Below are 6,672 nucleotides of genomic sequence, written 5' to 3' on the forward strand. Positions count from 1 at the left end.
ATTGATTGCATGTGCAACCTTAATTTGCTTCCACTGCAGTATACATATTTTTGCAGGCTTTGTTAGTATTTCGTGCTTTATCCCTTGCCTCTTTTATTCTAATAGCATGAGCATTGCTCTTGGGTTGAATCAGGTTTAGTATAAAATGGGTTCATCATGCCGTTGCAGCCTTTGAAAGCTTGGAAATTGAGACAGGATTGTGAGAGAAGGACGTGATCACATTTAGGGAGCTGTGACAGTTCTTACACTGTTCCAGGATTGCTAGCAAATCTACAAATAGAAGAGTTTCATTGCTGATGGTGTTAGTCATGTTGCGACCGATTTGCTGACTGCTGAGGGTTTAGTATGTGCAGCTGAATTTAAAAGGAATTTTATGTGCATATAAAGTACTGTAAAAATAGTATATAACATTGTAAAATCAGCTATGGAGTGCTGTACTAATTAATGGACATGTGAAACTTCTAGCCTTCAGCTTCCTTATGCACAAGTTCTTTTCCTCCAGAAAGAAAAGGAATGGTGCTTAATATCTCAAATAAATATAGAAATACCTTTTTTTTTATTTTTGGTCTGATTTTTCAATACAGTGAAATTGTTGTAATGGCTGCTTGCTAATGGAGGAGTCAGTGGAACCCCTTTCTGTTCCTGATGGATGCCTCCTCCTTTCTGTCAGAATTTGTTCTCCTGTGGTCCATACTGAGCCAGTTGAAGATGTTTTCTGCTGATTGAATGGTCTGGGCAGTTCTCTGTGAGGTTGTATGTTTGGAAGGGAGATGGCGGGAGGGGAAGGAAGGACGTGTCCTTTCAGAAGCAGGTACCCACTGCTGAATAGGCTTAGCTGCACTATAGCTACACGCCTGTGGGTTGGTCAGCCAGAAGTGCAGCAGGATGTTTAAAACTGGGAAAGGCTCCCCAGGAAAAACAAAAGATCAATTCTGTTTTCAATGTAAGATTTCAGTAGTTATACACTGAAACATGGTATCACGCACATTTAGTGACACCAGGAGGAGGGGAGAAATGCTGGGTGTTTTCGATTTTGACCACTTTTTTCACTTTGGAAGAGACTTGTGAATTCATTACAGGAAAGTTATAGCTGAATGGCTTGTCCTAACAACACAAGTGGGACACATTAAAGTTGTATGAGTTTTGCTAACCTTTGAGTGTCTCTTGACTTTGTAACATCAGCATCTTCAACATACTTTTTTGGTGTTTGACTTTGACAAGAAATAATTCCTGTCAGTTGAATGCTGAAGTTGCAGCTTTGAGGAGGATGTGGACACTAACCTGAGGGACTTGGATTGGGAAAAACTTGATATTTACAAGCAGACAAATTTCACTATTTCTTATATTTTGTACTTCTGGGTTTAATTTATGAAATACTTGCTTCTCTACATTCTCTTGCTCTGTTTTCTTTTTTGGAGACTCTGGCAGTTTCATGATGCACTGTCTACAAAATTTAGATGCAAAAAATCCCAAACCCTGCCAAAATTATTTTTGTCCCAGGCAAATCTGTGGCACCAAAAAAAACACAATAATGTTGAACTCTTGGTCAAGTGTAAATGTTCTTATATGTAGGAACTAGTCACTGTTCACTCAAAGTTGTATTTTGAAGGCGCTTTCTATTGCATAGGAGAATTTACATACTTGCAATAATATTCCTTACAAAAGAAGTTTCAAATAAACTAAAAAAGTTTAAAATAAACTGGTTTGGTATACAAGCATCAGTGCATCTTTCCTAGCTGAAACTGAGTTGAAGCAACAGTAACAGTGTTTTTAATTCTGTGCAAAGCAGTTACCTTAATTTTTCAAAATGGTTGGTGACTCTTTCACCAGAAGAATATTTCCATACTTCAGTGGATTCTAGTACAGTGAAAATCCAGCATGGACAGTCTTTGAATTTTCTGGAGCACTGATTTTTAAAGGAATAATTCTAGGCATTCAAAAACAAATCACCCTTTAGGAATGGATTTTATGTGGTTTTCAAAACCATTTGAACTCATTTTCGCCTACCATGTTGTTAACGAAATACACACAGATTTTTTCAATGTTATGTTTATTCTTTTGCCAAGTGAAGATCTGTGTAATTTATTGATAAACTAAGAGATTGAGAGCAGTTCATTCTCCATCCAGTTGCAGCAAACCCTTGGTTTAAATTTCGTGGGATTTTTTTTTTTCCATGTGTGCATTTGAGTATGGTAACTTAGATTAGAATTCATTGGCATGGGAATTGACCCTTTGATCTTATTTAATCAGCTTGAAAGTTTCCCCAAAACTAACCTCCTTTTCACATCCTTGTTTATTTTATTTTTCAGCCTGACCCATCCACCATATTTTAGCATGGGAGAGGAAAGAATTTCCCTATGTGTTATAGGAATTTTAAGTAAATGAGTTTGGCCTCATATAAAATAAAAATACTAGTGTACAGCTGGCATGGTTTCCTTAAAAAATCTGCTCTATGCTGTCTGTTCTACTTTATATATTTGAATAGAGTGCACTTTAATATAAATATGGACCTTTCCATTCACAAAGTTGAAAGCCTGGCCTGCATACAAGCTTGAAAGCATTTCTCTTCCAATAGTAATGCTGAAGCATTCTTGGTAATGATGCTTTCAGTATCCAAGGATCTCTAAGCCAAATGTCAATAAAAAACTTGCTGTTTATTAATATAAAGGGATGCATAATGTTTGTGTTATCTGTTCTTTTCTGATGTCCTTTCTCCACAAGTGGAAGTCTGGCAAACAGCAGTCAGTGATCAGTTGGACCTCTCCTTCAATCAGTTTCCTTACATGTTTTACAAGAAACTGTCATGTCACACTGCAAGCAGAGCGCAAATGGGCGGGTCTTCAACTCTTCCTCCAGAAGTCTTTTCTTAGTCAGACGTTCAAGAGGCAGTGAATTTCTTACTCCCATCTGAGTAAGAATTCCTTCCCCCTTCCTTATCCTTTCTGGGAAGACTTTGTTGTCGTGTTTTTTGTCTGCTGCTCCGTTTGGGTGCCCATGAGGGAAGCCTGGCATTGGATGCTGTTTTCACAATCTACCAAAAAATTTCTGACTTCGCTTATTTCTCTCTCTCAAAAGAGGAAATCTGCTGACTGAGTTTGACTTGACTCAGTCTGTTTGGCACAATGTAAATAGAGAAATATTGCTTGAATAACTGAGTGAATTCAGTCTCCCGTGTGGAATATGGCATTTTTCTTTAAAGTTAACTGCAGCATTTTCATTCAGAAAGTGGAAAGAAACATGATTTCATTGGGATTTTAAAGGGCATACAGTTATTCAAATACAAGGCTCCACTCTTAAGCTTGCTTCTGAATTTTAGTGGTGGCAATAACCTCTGTGTTAACAGTGAGAGTTTATAAGCTGATCGCATACCCTGTGTGCATTTGCACTTGCCATCTTAATACTGAATTAACTGCCTTTGCTTGTAAAATCAGTTTGGAACACTTGAGAAATTTCATTGTTTTTTTCTTGTTTTGAATTTCATGCACTCATAGATACTACAACTTTTCATCTGCCTGCACAAGTTTACGTGCATCTTGAGAATGAAGTGGATGTTTCTGTAAAATGAAACAAGGTACTCTAGATTGATGACTGTATTTTGAGTTGAGCTCATGGGCTTTCAGGTGAACAAGCTGTCTTGATTTGTGCCCTCATATGTGAAGCATTACACTATAATCTTGAACTCTGAATTTATGCATCCTTTCTTTCCTGTTCTGTAAACATCTGAAAGAATCTCATATGTTAAAAAGCCCTCGCTTTATGCTTAGTTGAGGAATAAAAATTTCCAAACTAAGCATTTGAGCAAGCTAGATGGATGTTTAGCTTTAGTTTGAGCTAAGCTATTACATTTCAGCAAAAGGATGATATAAAAGGTTGTGGGTCTTTCATTATGTACTGTAATTGTATATCTACTAAAAGCTGAAATTTTATTTTGCAAGCATTAATATATGCAGCTGGTGTTCAGTATTACCCAAGAATCTTACAAGTATTTGCATCAGTTTAGATTAGCAGCTACGTAAAACAAAGGATGAAAGGATTGGGAGCTCTCTTTTTCACGAATACAGAACTGTTAAACTGGTTAAAATTCAGATGTTTGTGCTGTGTGACCGCAGCATACTGGATGTTAAATCTGCCCGTCTTCTGCTGGTTCTCTGGAAAACATAGCTACTAAATCCTTACGGTAACTTTTTACTTTATTTTTGTTTTTACCTAAATTGACTGCCAGTTTGTTTTCAAGTGCTTAACTTATTTACAGCTTAGTTCTCATGAGGTGCTTCACTGGGTCTTGTGAGTGTGATGCTTCATCAAAGAATGCATGAAACTGTATTTTTTCTTTAGGTTAATGTAACTTAATTGCTATTAACTTGAGCTGTATTCCATTCAACTTCGTATTTCATGATAATACATGGTCTTTCAGTAGTATTGATCTTTAATTTCAGAATACCACATGCAGAATAATTCAGAGGAGTTTTTCGTTCCTCAAGTTTATGCTTATTTTGTTTTAAATGTTAATAAATAGCTATCGTATCCGCTTTTTGGGTTGCTAGCGAGTATTGATGATTTTTTTGGAAAACTGAAAGTAAAAGGTGGAGACAGGAATACTTGTCCTGGGAAGAAGATGAAATGCTGGAACACCGAACAGAACTAACAGGTGCATGAGACAAAGGATGTTAAACAGCAAAGAAAGTTTGATTCTTCACTTGCACTTCAGTGTTGCTTTTCAGATGCTGGAAGAATCTTTTGAGCAAAGAATTTAAGTATATTTACATAGTCCAGTTGAATTCCTAATTTGGTTTGCTTGTTTTGTGGTTTGTTTGTTTTGTTTTGGGGTCATTTCTTTCTTCTTTCCCCCATTTTATCTCTTATATATTTCTTCGTCTTTCAACATGATTCCGCTTTTGGCCTTACATCAGTTTACAGTCTTAAGAGTTAACTTGCGGTCCAGTATAAAGTTCCCTGTTTCACATTTTCATTAAATAAGCCATATATTTTCCAAGGCTCTGAAGGTTAGTTGTGTTCAATGTATAGGCCATTCCCCTGCCGCAGGTTCTTTACTTTGCTCTTACTAGACTTCCCCAGCTGATTTCATGGTCTGTGATTTTTCTAGTCTTGCTTAATTTTAAGTTCCTTATCTGAAGAAGTTAGTCAGTTACTAGATTTTTTGAATAATTGTTAATCTTTGGAGCTGGCTATACTGATAAGTTGCATCATTTATTTTTTTTATCCTCATACTGAGTAAATGACAGGATAATGAAATACGATTAAGTAAGTTCTATATTCGATTAAAAAGATACTGAAGGTTTCCCACACAAGCTGTGTTCTGAATACTTTTCACTGTTTAACTCTCTTACAAGTTCTAGTTAGTTTTCTCTGTGCCAAATGTGTCTTAATGGTGTTAAAGGCTTTTTAGGTAGACTGAAAAAGTCTCTGTTTAAACACAGGTTTTCTGCAGGATTACACCATGATGGAGTTTCTCCTTTAGTGTCTCTCTTTAGATCTAAGAGTAAGATTGTGACTGTTGGGTAACTGAGCCTACCTGCTTGCTCTGCAACAGAAAATTCACTTGAAAGGACACTTTGACTTTCTACCTTCTTTTGATGTTTTCCTCCTGTTCCTTGCAATTCAATTAATCATACCTATCACATGTAAAGGAACAATGAGCTGTTGGTTTATTCAGTTGGAACAAGTGGGGAGGGATAATGGGAAATCTTTCAAGAAAATGAGAAACAGATGGAATTGTGAGATATTCCCACCTGCGGGGAGCAAACACATCAACAAAGCCTAAGGTAAAAGGAAATTGAGGAAATGCTGTCCAGATGTATGCTGTTTCTCTATGCATTTATATGTTGGTTCAGAAGTTTATGTTGTATGTTTTTTTGGTTTTGTTTTTGGTTTTTTTTTAATTGAAGGAGTTTGCTGTTCTTAAACCTACAATTCTAATGACTGCAAAGAATAAAACTTTTTTTCTGTTGGGAGAAACTCTAATTTTTCATTTTTTTAATTTATTGATTTTAAATTTAGAAGGTACTTCTCAGTCCTTTACTCCTTCTCTTCCATCTTCAAATTCCCCAGAAAGCTCTACAAGCAGTGCAGGAAAAAGTTTCTATTACACAGACTTTTCAACAAGTAAGTCTTGGAAGTTTGGGAGCTTGGAGGCAAGCTGCCATCCCACGGAGGAGTGTGCAGAGAGAAACATCATCCTGGGGTGATGCTACCTGGATGATCCTAGATGATAATTCAGGTGACTTTTGAAGATTAGAGTGTAAAAAGAGACCTGAAATAGGGTATGCCTTGAAGTTAAGGTATCACTAAGGCAGAAGCTTACCTGAGACCCCAGATGAGACCGCCCCTGCTGTAGAGTGTCTTTCGAATGATGCATAAGCAACACAGAAGAAAAGCACTCTGGGTACAGATTGGGAATTAATGATTTAATAAAGCACTGGGATAATAGTGTGATGAGGTGTACAGAACAGACTAACTACTTACTGTGCTGTACTTTTAAGTCACTCAATGTAATAAGATTTATTTAAATAAGCCAGCTAGCTCTCCTGAAATCCTGGTATCAAAATACTGCTGGAAAAAAAAAATTGTTACTAATTTGGCAGTCAAAGGTAATCTTGTGTGATATTCAAAATGTTTACTTCTGCAAACATCAGTGTGCTCAAATTTCTCAGA

The sequence above is a fragment of the Lathamus discolor genome, chromosome 2 (genome assembly GCF_037157495.1).
Source record: "Lathamus discolor isolate bLatDis1 chromosome 2, bLatDis1.hap1, whole genome shotgun sequence".
Taxonomy (NCBI): domain Eukaryota; kingdom Metazoa; phylum Chordata; class Aves; order Psittaciformes; family Psittacidae; genus Lathamus; species Lathamus discolor.